This window comes from Chrysemys picta, chromosome 18 (assembly GCF_011386835.1).
Source record: "Chrysemys picta bellii isolate R12L10 chromosome 18, ASM1138683v2, whole genome shotgun sequence".
NCBI classification, from domain to species: domain Eukaryota; kingdom Metazoa; phylum Chordata; order Testudines; family Emydidae; genus Chrysemys; species Chrysemys picta.
The window spans coordinates 20669462-20685463 of record NC_088808.1 but is presented as its reverse complement, the minus strand read 5'-3'; the positions used below and the strand labels follow the sequence as shown (position 1 = coordinate 20685463).

At 48.4% G+C, this 16002-nt stretch overlaps 1 protein-coding gene across 2 annotated transcripts in view; it reads right to left on the bottom strand.

The window, feature by feature from the left end:
* The window catches only part of NACC2 (NACC family member 2), a 126981-nt gene that overhangs the window by 83097 nt on the left and 27882 nt on the right, over positions 1 to 16002 (bottom strand). The window contains exon 1 of one of the 2 annotated variants that reach the window (XM_005299477.3): positions 2448 to 2944. The exons of the other annotated variant lie outside the window; for it this stretch is intronic. The gene's annotated coding sequence lies outside the window, so the exon portion shown is untranslated. Of the gene's footprint in view, positions 1 to 2447; positions 2945 to 16002 lie in introns of those variants that run through there. 2 annotated transcript variants of the gene reach the window in all.

Genomic DNA, 16002 nt, shown 5'->3' with positions numbered 1-16002 from the left:
TGGGACAGGGGGGCGGTGAGGGTTAGGGGGAGTGAAGCCAAGCCCGAGGGGGGGGGATAAGGAGGGGACGAACCCCAGGGCAGGGGGGTAGAGGGGAGCGAACCCCGGGGCAGGGGGGTAGGTTGGGGCGGGGGGGTTGAGGGGAGCGAAGCCAGGGGTGGCGAGGGGGTAGGTTGGGGCGGGACGGAGGGTGACCGGGGGGGGGTAGAGGGGAGCGAAGTCCGGGGGTGTGCGTGAGGGGGTGACTGTGGGTAGGTTGGGGCGGAGGACGAGGGGGATAGGGGAAGCGAATCCAAGCCCGGGGCGGGGGGGGGGTAGAGGAGAGCGAAGCCCGGGCGGGGGGACGGGACGAGGGGAATAGGTTGGGACGGGGCGGGTTAGGGGGAGCGAAGCCAAGCCCTGGGCGGGGGGGTAGAGGGGAGCGAAGCCGGGGACGACGACGAGGGGGATAGGTTGGGATGGGGGGGAGTGAAGCCCGGGGGGGGGGGGGACGAGGGGAATAGGTTGGGACGGGGGGGGGGTTAGGGTGAGCGAAGCCCGGGGGGGGGGGGACGAGGGGGATAGGTTGGGACGCGGGGGGAGGGTTAGGGGGGAGCGAAGCCCGGGGGGGGACGAGGGGGATGGGGGGGGTTAGGGGGAGCGAAGCCAAGCCCGGGGCGGGGGGGTAGAGGGGAGGGGAGCGAAGCCCGGGGGGGGGGGGGAACGAGGGGGATAGGTTGGGACGGGGGGGGGCTAGGGGGGAGCGAAGCCCGGGGGGGGGGACACGAGGGGGATAGGTTGGGACGGGGGGTGGTTAGGGGGGAGCAAAGCCCGGGGGGGGGACGAGGGGGATAGGTTGGGACGGGGGGGGTAGGGGGAGCGAAGCCCGGGGGGGGACGAGGGGGATAGGTTGGGATGGGGGGTGGTTAGGGGGGAGCGAAGCCCGGGGGGGGACGAGGGAAATGGGGGGGTTAGGGGGAGCGAAGCCAAGCCCGGGGCGGGGGGGTAGAGGGGAGGGGAGCGAAGCCCGGGGGGGGAACGAGGGGGATAGGTTGGGACGGGGGGGGGGTTAGGGGGGAGCGAAGCCCGGGGGGGGGACGAGGGGGATAGGTTGGGACGGGGGGGGTTAGGGGGGAGCGAAGCCCGGGGGGGGGGGACGAGGGGGATAGGTTGGGACGGGGGGTGGTTAGGGGGGAGCGAAGCCAAGCCCGGGGCGGGGGGGGTAGAGGGGAGGGGAGCGAAGCCCGGGGGGGGAACGAGGGGGATAGGTTGGGATGGGGGGGGTTAGGGGGGAGCGAAGCCCGGGGGGGGGACGAGGGGGATAGGTTGGGACGGGGGGGTTAGGGGGGAGCGAAGCCCGGGGGGGACGAGGGGGATAGGTTGGGACGGGGGGGGGTTAGGGGGGAGCGAAGCCCGGGGGGGGACGAGGGGGATAGGTTGGGACGGGGGGTGGTTAGGGGGGAGCGAAGCCAAGCCCGGGGCGGGGGGGTAGAGGGGAGGGGAGCGAAGCCCGGGGGGGGAACGAGGGGGATAGGTTGGGACGGGGGGGGGGTTAGGGGGGAGCGAAGCCCGGGGGGGGGACGAGGGGGATAGGTTGGGACGGGGGGGTGGTTAGGGGGGAGCGAAGCCCGGGGGGGACGACGAGGGGGATAGGTTGGGACGGGGGGTGGTTAGGGGGGAGCGAAGCCAAGCCCGGGGCGGGGGGGTAGAGGGGAGGGGAGCGAAGCCCGGGGGGGGAACGAGGGGGATAGGTTGGGATGGGGGGGGGTTAGGGGGGAGCGAAGCCCGGGGGGGGACGAGGGGGATAGGTTGGGACGGGGGGGTTAGGGGGGAGCGAAGCCCGGGGGGGACGAGGGGGATAGGTTGGGACGGGGGGGGGGTTAGGGGGGAGCGAAGCCCGGGGGGGGGGACGAGGGGGATAGGTTGGGACGGGGGGTGGTTAGGGGGGAGCGAAGCTAAGCCCGGGGCGGGGGGGTAGAGGGGAGGGGAGCGAAGCCCGGGGGGGGAACGAGGGGGATAGGTTGGGACGGGGGGGGGGTTAGGGGGGAGCGAAGCCCGGGGGGGGGACGAGGGGGATAGGTTGGGACGGGGGGGTGGTTAGGGGGGAGCGAAGCCCGGGGGGGGGACGAGGGGGATAGGTTGGGACGGGGGGGTGGTTAGGGGGGAGCGAAGCCCGGGGGGGACGACGAGGGGGATAGGTTGGGACGGGGGGTGGTTAGGGGGGAGCGAAGCCAAGCCCGGGGCGGGGGGGTAGAGGGGAGGGGAGCGAAGCCCGGGGGGGGAACGAGGGGGATAGGTTGGGACGGGGGGAGTTAGGGGGGAGCGAAGCCCGGGGGGGGGGTTAGGGGGAGCGAAGCCAAGCCCGGGGCGGGGGGGTAGAGGGGACGGGAGCGAAGCCCGGGGCCGGGCTGCCGGGCAGGGGCCGGGGCCGGCTCCCGGCGGGCAGGGGGCTCCCGGCGGGCGGTTACCTGCGGGGCTCGCTGCCCATGGACGCGCGGCGGCTCCCTCGGGCCTAGCGGCGGCGGCCGGCTCGGCGGCAGGAAGTGATTCCAGCGGCTCCTCACATGGACTTTCCCTGACCTCGCCCAGCAGCGCCGAGCGCCGCAGCCCGCGGGCAGGGCAGGGCCGGGCCGGGCCGGCGGGCGGGGGCGCGGGGCGCAGCCGGGGAGCGGGGCTGATCGCGGGCCCCGGCCCGCCCGGCCAGCCGGACCCTCAGCACCAAGGGCCGCGGGGCTGGAGCCGGCTGGCGGAGCCCTGGCCCTGCTGGCGCCACGGCTTTCCCCGGCTCCCGGCCCCCAGCGGGGAGCTGCCTCCCCCGAGCCAGGGACTCCCTAACCCTGGGGCTTGGGCTAGCATCGCCCGTTCACTCTGCTGTGACATGCCATGCACAGGGGATGCAGCTGCCAGATCCCCGTCACGCGTGTCCCCCACGAAGCCCACAGAGAGTGTCAGGCTGGGGGCAGCGGGCGCTGGGGGTCTGTGTCTGTGCGGCACATGGAGACATGCCGGGCGGGGATCACAGGGGGTTGATCTTTAAATGTAGCGCTTATTATTTTTCAGGGAAATTAAAAGGGGAGGGGAAAGAGGATGTCAAATATGCACACCTCGGCTTCCCAGTATTCAAAAGGTCCCTGCGCCTACTCAGGGTAGGAACCCACGCTGCAGTATTGGACCCTATTCTGCAAGCCCTGTGGGCCGGGAACTTCCACTGAAGTCAACAGGCTTTCCACTCCCTGACCATCCCTAAACTGGGCCCTAATGCACAATGTGCTCATTATCATTGCATGTATTAATTATGCTGTTTAGTCATATCATATTAAAAAAAAAAACGGGGGTTGATGAAAACTTAAGTTTTTAAAAAGCACCTGGGTTCTTTCTACCGTGCTGCCTGTTTTGCTGGGGAGGCACTCCCCAGAAACATCTGCAAAGAAACCTCATAATCCAACTTCAAATCCCCACTCAGAACTCTGCTTTGCCAGTATACCTATAAAAACTTGACTAGTTAGGCTGCTGGTGTGCTGAGACTATTACCTACCACCAATATTGTCTCATTGTTTCTTGTGCCCCCCCTGTCTGTATCCATTTCTTGTCCCTTGTCTTTTACTTAGATTGTAAACTCCTTGGGGGCAGGGAGTGTCTTTTTGTTCTGTGTTTGTAGTGCACCTACCACAATAGCATTTTCATAGAATCTCATAAATCAGAAGTGGAAAAATACCTGAAAGCTCAGCTAGTCAATTCCCCTAGCCAGTACAGAATTGGTTCAATGGTGTATTCTTACCTATTCTCTACAGTCCAGTTTTAAATGTCCTAGGCGATGAGGTTTCTACCACATCTCTTGGAAGATTGGCCCACAGTCTAATACGGTTATTCTGTTTGGAAATGCATTCCTGTATCAAGCCTGAATTTTCCTTTGCTCAAGTTCATGTCATTGCTCCTAGATCTATCCCTTGGACTGCACATAACAGTTATCTATAATAAGTGAAGCTTTTTGCTGATTCAGGATTTGTTTTATTTTTTAAAATATCCAGAAAAATATTTTGAACCAAAACTTGTAAATGTTCTCAGTGTTTTTTTTATCCTGGACTTAAAACGTCCCTTCACTAAGGCTCCAATTCTGCAAATGCTTAGGGACATGCTTAACTGAGTAACCTCCCTTGACACATGCATAAAGTAATACATATGCATAAATGTTTATGATATCAAGGCCTAATTAATATTTTTTCTTTCTTAATTTAAAATATTTCTGATCTTTTTATCTAAAAGTGTGAAATCCTGCTGACAGCTGCATCACAAGATTTTCAAATTCTTAATTGCCCATCTCTCAAAAAAGAGAAATTTCATTCAAAATATTAATTTCAAGGAAGAACTACAAGGATCACCAAAGGCATGGGAATATTTCATATTATAAGAACATTCCCGTTAGTCTATTATCTTGGCCAGATGAAGCTTTCCACCAGAACTCAATTATGATCTGAAGGCTAAGATAAAGAAAATTACTAAATCTAAAATAATAATAATAATCCTAAAAAAATCAACCCCCCAACCTTATTGTGTTTACAATAACTAAAGAGAACATTTTCTGTGTAACTCTTTGTCTTAGCCTCATCTTTTAAAAGAAAATTTTTGATTGTTAAAGGTTCCTATTAGAGTAATCCAAGCAAAAGATTGTTTCCTTGTACCCTCCTGTCTATAACTACTGGTTGTCTCTTGTCTTATATTCAGATTGTCAGATCTTTAAGGCAGGCACAATCTTTTTGTTCTGTGTTTGTACAGTGGGGTCCTGATCAGTGTTCCCTCTAACTTTTCCCACCCATGTGGGGAATGAATTTTGTATGTGCACCAATATGGAGGTGATGTGTGACATTTGGGCCCCCATTTGAGAAAATTTTCTGAATATGCTTAGCTTTCCACACTTGAAAGGGGACTACTCACATGCATGTTTTGCAAGACCAGGACCTTTGTTAGTTCCGTTGACTTGCATCAGTAGGGGTTACTCATATGAGTAAGAATTTGCAAGGTTTGCTCTCTCTTAGAGTCTGGTAAGTAACTCTAAATCACATTGTGAAATAACTCTAAAGCAATTAAAAAAGAGGGAGGTATGAATGATATAACATACTCTGTAACATGCAAAGAGTGCCTTCCAGTGGAGACAAGCTTAGTACAGAGGAAAGACCCTTTCTGAGTCATAGAAAATTCCTGCTCCCATTAAAGTGAATGGTAGTTTTGCCATTGACAAAGACCTTGATAGATAAATTGTCTACAATTTCTTAAGGTCTAGATTTCAGTCTCAAGGGAGGATGCCCCCCACAAAGTAGGCAAACATCTGCAGAGTTATACCTGTACAAACCCATTGGGAAGTCAATTGTTGTTGTATGTGGGGTTGGACAAGGTGTAAAACAATATAGCAGTTAGCCCAGTGAACATAGCCACCAGATGTAGGACTCTGCTAATCTTACAAGTCAGCTATAATTTTATCTTTCCATAATATTTTCCCAGAGGTCAATTTCACGGTCATAGGATTTTAAAAACTGTAAATTTCATGATTTCAGCTATTTAAATCTGAAATTGCACAGTGTAATTTTAGGGATCCAGACCCAAAAAGGAGTTGTGAGGGGCATCACGGGGTTATTGTGGGGGAGGTTGCGGTACTGCTTCCCTTACTTCTGCACTGCTACTGGCAATGGCGCTGCCTCCGGAGCTGTGCTGCTGGAGAGCGGCAGCTGCTGGCGGGGAGCCCAGCTCTGAAGATAGGGTTGCCACCAGCAGCAGCGCAGAAGTGAGGATGGCAATGGCATGGTATGGTATTGCCACCCTTACTTCTGCGCTGTTACCTGCTGAGCTGGGCCCTTACTTAGCCGCCACTCTCAGCCCGCCCACCTCTGAAGACAGCAGCACAGAAGTAGGGGTGGCAAAGTATGGTATTGCCACCTTTTCTTCTGTGCTGCTGTAGGTGCGGCATTACATTCGGAGTTGGGCACCCGGCCAGCAGCTGTCGCTCTCTGGCGGCCCAGCTCTGAAAGCAGCACAGAAGTGGGGGTAGCAGTGCTGTGATCCCCTTAGAATAACCTTGTGACCTCCCCCTGCAACTCCTTTTTGGGTCAGACACTCCAATTTGAGAAACGCTGATCTCCCCCCATGAAATCCCTATTGTATAGGGTAAAAGCACACAAGACCAGATTTCACAGCGGGGGGTGGGGGGGAAACCAGATCTCCTGGTCTGTGATGTTTTTCATGGCTGTGAATTTGGTAGGGCCCTACATATTAGTGATGAATGTCAAAGCCACAAGTTATGCTCATCATCTCATAAGGAGAGAACTTATTCACCTTATCCTCTAAGGATAGAACCAGAAACAATGGGTTTAAACTGCAGCAAGGGAGGTCTAGGTTGGACATTAGGAAAAAGTTCCTAACTGTCAGGGTGGTTAAACACTGGAACAAATTGCCTAGGGAGGTTGTGGAATCTCCATCTCTGGAGATATTTAAGAGTAGGTTAGATAAATGTCTATCAGGGATGGTCTAGACAGTATTTGGTCCTGCCATGCGGGCAGGGGACTGGACTCGATGACCTCTCGAGGTCCCTTCCAGTCCTATAATCTATAAATCTATGAATCTATATTTTAAGTTTTATATACATAAGCAAAATTCTCCAGGTCATAGAACTGCTTTAAACTAGCCGACGCTAAGGCCATGTCTACACTACAAAATTAAGTCAACTTAAATTTACATCAGCATACAGCCACTGCACATATTAAATTGCTTGTGTGTGTGTGCACACTTAGAATCATAGAAGATTAGGGTTGGAAGAGACCTCAGGAGGTCATCTAGTCCAACCCCCCTGCTCAAAGCAGGACCAACCCCAACTAAAGCATCCCAGCCAGGGCTTTGTCAAGCTGGACCTTAAAAACCGCTAAGGATGGATTCCACCACTTCCCTAGATAACCCATTCCAGTTCTTCACCACCCTCCTACTGAAATAGTTTTCCCTAATATCCAACCTAGACCTCCCCCACTGCAACTTGAGACCATTGCTCCTTGTGCTGTCATCTGCCACCACTGAAAACAACCTAGCTTCATCCTCTTGTCCTTGTTGAACCTCATCAGGTTTCTTTTGGCCCAATCCTCTAATTTGTCTAGGTCCCTCTGGACTCTATCCCTACCCTCCAGCGTATCTACCTCTCCCCCCCCAGCTTAGTGTCATCCACAAACTTGCTGAGGGTGCAATCCATCCCTTCATCCAGATCATTAATGAAGATGTTGAACAAAACCAGCCCCAGAACTGACCCCTGAGGCACTTGGCTTGATACCGGCAGCCAACTAGACATTGATCACTACCCGTTGAGCCCAACGATCTAGCCAGCTTTCTATCCACCTTGTAGTCCATTCATCCAATCCATACTTTTTTAACTTGCTGGCAAGAATACTGTGGGAGACCGTATCAAAAGCTTTGCTAAAGTCAAGATTTATCACATCCACCGCTTTCCCCATATCCACAGAGCCAGTTATCTCATCATAGAAGGCAATCAGGTTGGTCAGGCATGACTTGCCCTTGGTGAATCCATGTTGACTGTTCCTGATCACCTTCCTCTCCTCCAAGTGCTTCAAAATGGATTCCTTGAGGACCTGCTCCATGATTTTTCTAGGGACTGAGGTGAGGCTGACCAGTCTCTAGTTCCCCAGATTCTCCTCCTTCCCCTTTTTAAAGATGAGCACTACATTCGCCTTTTTCCAGTCGTCTGGGACCTCCCCCAATTGCCACAAGTTTTCAAAGATAATGGCCAATGGCTCTGCAATCACATCAGCCAGCTCCCTCAGCACCCTCGGATGCATTAGATCCGGCCCCAGGGACTTGTGCATGTCCAGCTTTTCTAAACAGTCCTTAACATGTTCTTTCACCACAGAGAGCTGGTCAACTCCTCACCACACTGTGCTGCCCAGTGCAGCAGTCTGGGAGCTGACCTTGTCTGTGAAGACCGAGGCAAAAAAAGCATTGAATACTTCAGCTTTTTCCACATCATGTCATTAGGCTGCCTCCCCCATTCAGTAAGGGTCCCAGACTTTCCCTGACCCGTCTTCTTGTTGCTCACATACCTGTAGAAACCCTTCTTGTTACCCTTCACATCCCTTGCTAGCTGCAACTCCAATTGTGCTTTGGCCTTCCTGATTACACCCCTGCATGCTCGAGCAATATTTTTATACTCCTCCCTAGTCATCTGTCCAAGTTTCCACTCCTTGTAAGCTTCCTTTTTGTGTTTAAGCTCACTGAAGGTTTTTCTGTTAAGCCAAGCTCCCTGTGTCAGTGGTGAGCGTCTTCACCAGGAGCACTTGTTTCAATTGCATTGTCCGTGTAGGGCATTGTGGGATGGCTCCTGAAAGCCAGCAACAGTGGACATAAGCAATGCAGTATCTACACTGACAGTGTGTCGACCTAATTACACCAACCCTGAGGCAGCTTGGGGAGGTGGTGTGACTAAATCAGCATAAAAAGGCACTTATGTTCGGCAGGAGCCAAATTTAAGTGAAGACTTTTCCACAGCTAGGTCGATGCAAGGCAGCTTACGTCAACCTAACTGTGTAGCGTAGATCAGGCCTAAAATATGTCATTTATTTTCCATCTATGTAGCAACTCTAACAAAGTTAATAGCGCATAAAATAGTTGTAAGAAAGACAGAGGTTACAGATCCTGGGTAAAATCCTGGTCCTATTGAAGTCAATGGGAGTTTTGTCACTGATTTCAGCAGAGCCAGAATTTAACTCCATATTTTAAAATATTTAGATTTGCTTCCCTATATTACTGAAACTGAAAGAATTTTAAAATCAGTGAGCCTTCTCGTGTGAATAATGTGAACAGGTTTTGGCCAAAAGTATTATGATTACAATGAGTTCCAAATGTAAATACATACGTAAATAAAGTATAATCCTTCCTCCCACCCCATTTTGCATATGAGATCATGTTAAAGCATTTTTGCACCTGGAAGTTTCTTTTCTTTCTCTCTTGTTTTTAAACCTTTACAGTTTTGATGCTGCTTTAAAGACTGGAGAAAAAATATTTTTTAAATCAACATTTGATGTTTCAGAAGGGCTTAGGGCTAAGGAATTTCATTAACACCCAACACTTTAAAAAACAGTGTCAGGCAAGGACAAACACACTTTCTTTGGCATGCAAGATAAAACTGTTGTTGTATTTTTAAAAGGTACATGGGAAGTATGCCCCAGAATCTCATTCTAAGGTAAGCCAATTAGTGGAATGTCCCTTTTGTGCATTGCCTTCAAAATATAATAATATTTTGTCCTCCCATAATACATTCCATCCAAGGATCTTAATATATATGAATACATTATTAATTATTATTATTAATGTAGCCATACAACCTCTGTGAGGTAAGTATTATCTCCATTTTATTGATGAAGAAACTGAGGCACCGATGACTAATTCCTCTGCCTTTAACCCTGGCAAAGAAGCTAAGCTTAATGCAAGGAGGGTTGGCCAGTGGTGCAAGGGGATGAATTCTTGAGGAAGCTTCAACCACTTCTGCTGGGGGAGGGTGGATGGATTGATTGCAAGTGAATCCACGTATCAGCAGATCCACCAGTCCTGCTCACTTGTGGGGGTCATACAGGAATCCCTATGCTCCATGGCAAAAAGGAGGTGTGGTTTACCTGCAGGGGATCCACAAATACCACCCCGTTCCCCGCAAGCAGTAGAGCTACATCAGTCTGTTGCATCATACCTCTGAGCTGCAGAGGTGGGGAAACGCAACAATATGCATTTAAATACAGCTAAATGTAAATATATACATTTCGGAACAAAGAATGTAGACCATACTTATAGAATGTGAGACGCTTTCCTGGGAAGCAGTGACTCTGAAAAAGATTTGGGGGTTGTGATGAATAATCAGTGAACATGAGCTCTCAGTGGGATGCTGTGGCCAAAAGAGCTAATGTGATCCTGGAATGCTTAAACGGGAATCTCAAGTAAGAAAGATAAATTCTTTTACTTCTATATTTGGCACTGGGATGCAACTGCTGCTGGAATAGTGTGTCCAGTTCTGGTGTCCACAATTCAAGAAGGATGTTGATAACTTGGAGAGGGTTCATAGAAGAGCCACGAGAATGATTAATGGATTAAAAAACCTGCCTTTTAGTGATAGACTCAAAGGGTACGTCTACACTGCAATTAGACACCTGCAGCTGACCTGTGCTGACTCAGGCTTGCGGGATGTGGGATTGTTTAATTGCAGTGCAGACATTTTGGCTCTGGCTGCAGCCCAAGCTCTGGGACTCTCCCACCTTGCAGGGTCCTAGAGCCCGGACATCTATATTGCAATTAAACAGCCCCACAACCCAAGTCTGAATTGGCCAGCATGTGCCAGCTGCAAGTTTTTAACTGCAGTGTAGACATACCCAAAGAACTCAATCTATTTAGCTTAACAAGGAGAAGGACTTGATTACAGTCTATAAATATCTACATGGGGAACAAGTATTTAATAATATGTTCTTCAATCTAATAGAGAAAGATACAACGTGATCCAGTGGTTGGAAGTTGAAGCTAGACAAATTCAGACGGGAAATAAGGAGTACATTTTTAACAGTGAGAGTAATTAACCATTAGAACAATTTACTAAGGGCAGTGGTGATTCTCCATCACGGACAATTTTTAAATCAAGGTTGGATGTTTTTCTAAAAGATCTGCTCTAGGAATTATTTTGGGGAAATTCCATGTGGCCTATGTTACACAGAAGGTCAGAATAGATTATCACAATGGTCCATTCTGGCCTCTGAATCTATTAATTTATGAAGAGGTTTTGCCCCAGAGAGATTAAGGATCTGACTTTCAGAGGTGCTGAGCTACTTGCATCTTACCTTGACTTGCAACAAAGCTGTAAGTGCTCACAACTCTGATAATCAAGCCCTAAGGGCCAGATTTTCAGAAGAGCTCAGCTCCTGTTTAGGCACCAGAATAAGTGGCTATATTTTCAACAGAGCTAGACATCTGCTGTGTTGAGCTCCTTTGAAAATCTGGCCACAAGTGTCACGATGGGATCTGCTAGGATCTGAGCACTCTTGAAAAATTGGGTCCTTATTTAGGTGCCTAAATGGGAACCTTTGAAAGCCTAGCCCCAACTGTGGGTGCTCAGCATTGGAACATCTGGTCCTACGTGACTTGCCCAAGGTCTCACAGAGGTCTTTCTACTGTGTCCGGGAACAAAAACCAGCTCTCCTGACTCCCAGTCCTGTGCCTCAACAAAAAAAAAATCTTCGTTCCAATCAACCCTGAACATTTTAATAATCTTTTATGGCTGACAAAGAAATGGTTATTTACTGCTGCGCTGAACTTAATGCAAAAGATTGATTCAGAGACTAGAGGAAACAAAATAGGCAACATTTTCTGTAATGTTCACAAAGTGGTCCGGGGCAGAAGAAAAATATTTTCTTTCTTTTTCTTTCTTGGTTGCCTTTGTGTTTGTTTTTAATCTAGCATTTCAAATTGAGCAACGGTTTGAGGGCTGAAGAAATTTGATAAAATACCCAACATTTATATTCTTGCAGTGGAAAAGCTAACTTTTCTCATCTGAACCGTAGTTTAGTGAAGCAAAAGAAATAATCTTGCAGTTATACCATCCATTATTAACCCCTTTGTGGGTACAACTTCTTCAGTGTCAGCAACTCACTGCAAAACATTAGGAAGATCTATATTCCTTCCCCAAGTTATCAGTAGTCTTGAAGACATTAACATGGTTAAGATGTTTTACATCTTGTTTCCTACTTTTATTTCTAAAGAGAATGTAAAGCTGCCTGATGGAAGAACTACTGTTTCTAGACAATGGTCTAGATAGATTATGTAGTCTGTAAAAAAGCAATGAGAAAGCACATTAAAAAAATTACAACCAAATTAAAATTCTCAATCCCTGTCACTGCTCACAGCAGACATATATTTTATGAATTCTATGGGCTTCTCCAGAAAGATTCATGGCTGGTGTAACTCTACAATAACCATACAACTTCACCAGGAATTAGCTTGGAACATAGAGTACAGACAAGTAACATTTCAAAGCAATACTAACTACAGTATCAGAGGGGTAGCCGTGTTAGTCTGAATCTGTAAAAAGCAACAGAGGGTCCTGTGGCACCTTTGAGACTAACAGAAGTACTGGGAGCATAAGCTTTCGTGGGTCAGAACCTCACTTCTTCAGATGCAAGTCTTGCATCTTGCATTCTTGCATCTGAAGAAGTGAGGTTCTGACCCACGAAAGCTTATGCTCCCAGTACTTCTGTTAGTCTCAAAGGTGCCACAGGACCCTCTGTTGCTTTTAACTACAGTATGAATTCCAAAAGAGATGGACTCTGCCTCAGAGTCTGGGTGTGGATCTGAATGTTCTCAAATGCCAGGGTATTTTGGAGCTGGGGTTTGTTTCAGCTCATTATGTATTTGTTGTTATCTATTATTTGTATTACCAAAGAACCTAGGAGACCTAGTCCTGGACCAGGACCCCATTGTGCAAGGCACTGTCCAAACAGAGCAAAAAGACAGTCCATGTCCCAAGGATCTTACAATCTAAGTATATAGAGACCAGCTGTGAAGTTCAGATCTGGGTCCAAACTTTGGGTCTATAGATCTGGGAGTTCAGATCTGGAGTTCTGGTTCAGTTCTTTGTCTACACTCTCGTGAATATTAACACCATAGTGGAAGGCTATGTCTGAGGCACACTATAGGGGATATGAGGAGTAATGACCTGAGACTGGTTTAACTTACTTAAAGGGAAACTTTGATAGACATTGACAGCACTTCTAACTGTGAGGTTGACTAGACAGTGGAATGACTTTCCAAGGAAGGTAACTGAAGCACCATCCCTTAGTGTTCAATAGGAGACTTACAGGTTCAATGTACAATACATTCTTACCCTTGGTGCCCAGTCTTAGCAAGGGATAGACACCAAAATTCCAGCTGGCCGGTATCCTGTGGAGTAGATATTGCTGTACTACTGGAAAACATTCTACTAGGAGCATTCCATAACTGTTAATGATATGCTGTGACCCAAGTGAATAATGATGTTAAGGAAGTACTTGAAGGCATGGTTTTAACAGTACAAAGATGTGTCTTTTTAGCAAATTGGTGAAGCGGCCTACAAATTCTCCTCAGTCCTTATATTTTAGGAGGTACAGTCATAGATTCATAGATTCTAGGACTGGAAGGGACCTCGAGAGGTCATCGAGTCCAGTCCCCTGCCCACATGGCAGGACCAAATACTGTCTAGACCATCCCGGATAGACATTTATCTAACCTACTCTTAAATATCTCCAGAGATGGAGATTCCACAACCTCCCCAGGCAATTTATTCCACTGTTTAACCACCCTGACAGTTAGGAACTTTTTCCTAATGTCCAACCTAGACCTCCCTTGCTGCAGGTTAAGCCCATTGCTTCTTGTTCTATCCTTAGAGGCTAAGCCCTCCTCCTTATGACACCCTTTTAGATACCTGAAAACTGCTATCATGTCCCCTCTCAGTCTTCTTTTTTCCAAACTAAACAAACCCAATTCCTTCAGCCTTCCTTCATAGGTCATGTTCTCAAGACTTTCAATCATTCTTGTTGCTCTTCTCTGGACCCTTTCCAATTTCTCCACATCTTTCTTGAAATGCAGTGCCCAGAACTGGACACAATACTCCAGCTGAGGCCTAACCAGAGCAGAGTAGAGCGGAAGAATGACTTCTCGTGTCTTGCTCACAACACACCTGTTAATACATCCCAGAATCATGTTTGCTTTTTTTGCAACAGCATCACACTGTTGACTCATATTTAGCTTGTGGTCCACTATAACCCCTAGATCCCTTTCTGCTGTACTCCTTCCTAGACAGTCTCTTTCCATTCTGTATGTGTGAAACTGATTTTTTCTTCCTAAGTGGAGCACTTTGCATTTGTCTTTGTTAAACTTCATCCTGTTTAACTCAGACCATTTCTCCAATTTGTCCAGATCATTTTGAATTATGACCCTGTCCTCCAAAGCAGTTGCAATCCCTCCCAGTTTGGTATCATCCGCAAACTTAATAAGCGTACTTTCTATGCCAATATCTAAGTCGTTAATGAAGATATTGAACAGAGCCGGTCATGACGATCTCTTTCATCTATTAGCAAGTTACGTGGTATATCAGCACTCTACTCTTCGCTAGAAACTGTGCAATTGTGAGAAATGTGTTGTGAAGATAGCAGTATGGCTCCAGGCTACCAAAGTAGCTAGGGAATAGAATGCTATAAGAAAGACAAGGTGTCTGTCAGAATAATTTAATGTTTCATAAGCAATTCTTCAGAGGAATTTGGAAGACGGACTAATTGCCAAGTTAGGACACATTTGTTACTTGGGATCTAAATTCTCCCTGAAAGTAGTTAATATATTGCTTCCTTAGCTTGATATACATGTCACAGGATTGCTGTCCCTTTAAGGGGAGCTGGGCCCAGCCTCATCTGAGACAGATCAGCTACCTCCTAGCTGAGATTACTCAGCTAGGGATCAGGTAATTATCAAAGCCAACAAGTAAGCCACTTGGAGAGAAAGCTGCAGGGAGCAGGAAAGTTCTTCCAGGAGACCTTGGGGAAAAGCTATAGGCAGTAAGATGACTCCTGTGGCAAGCCCTGGAACAGAGTGTGATTCTAAGGCAAGTGGCCTGCAGAGTGGAAACCTATAAGGAATAAAGAAGCTCCTGCAGAAGACCCCAGTTTAAGGGGATGGGCAACTGATGTGCTATACTAGTTTTATATGGAAGAAATAAATGTGAAGTCCTGAGAAAAAGAACCTGAACCAGATTTTGAGTGTAGTGTCAGTCCTTCCTAGGTTGGAGAAACAGGCCCGCAGTCTACATTGTATAGCCAAGGTTGGTATTGAGCTGCAATGCAATCTGGCAAGGAAAGAAGATTACCCCCTAAGATAAACCTTTATGTTGATGGAACATTTAATTAGTGCTGCATAACAATAACTGGCATTCATATGAAAGTGGAGAGGACATCTCATCTATGTTATGACCATGTACAATTAATTAGGATCAGTGCCCCATCAGCAGCAAATGAGATAGCAGAGTATTTATTAGAAACCCTCTGGTCTTCATCCTCTTATACTTGCATAACAAAAAAAAACCCCAAACAAACTTGTTTTCTCCTTTGTCATACATGCAGAAAAATTTTGGCTACCTTGGCCCAGATAATGAGTTTCTTGGTGTGTTATAAATGCAATATGGTACTTTTCATCTTCAAAGAGTAGAAATAACCTCTAAGGTCCTCCTACAAAACGAAAATCCCTTCCAGGGGGGAGGAGTTGGTGCCTCAGGGGACTGTGATATCCAGAGCCTTAGTGGTGGGACCCTTCATTCAAATCCAGCCCACATTTTTAATGACAGTTGTTTCCATCAGACTGCTTGGAGGCCGATGTTAAATGCTTTGATGAGCTCAGCAGCAATTATCTTTATTCAGATTCTAACAGACATTATTCATAAACCAGCAATTGGCAATTCCTGTCACCTTGGCACACCATTTCAGCAGCAGCCAACAAATGGATGGCCCATAATTATCCCTGATTCCCTAGAACTGGTTCTCTTTTTTTCCTAATGTTTAAGGTTAGATGGGACCATTAGATCATCTAGTCTGACCTCTTGTATGGCTGGGGCCTTAACAAATTCACAGTCCATTTTGGTAAATTTCACAGTCATAGGATTTTAAAAGTTGTAAATGTCATGATTTCTGCTATTTAAAACTGAAATTTCACAGTGTTGTAATTGTTGGGGACCTGACCCAAAAGGGAGTTGCAGGGCCGCCCAGAGGATTCAGGGGGCCTGGGGCAAAGCAATTTCGGGGGCCCCTTCCATAAAAAAAAGTTGCAATACTATAGAATACTATATAATTGTGGGGGCCTCTGCAGGGCCCGGGGCAAATTGCCCCATTTGCCCCCCTCCCCAGGCGGCCCTGAGGAGTTGTGGGAGGAGGGCCGCAAGGTTATGGTAGGAGGTGTTGTGGTACTGGGAACAGCGCTGCCTTCAGAGCT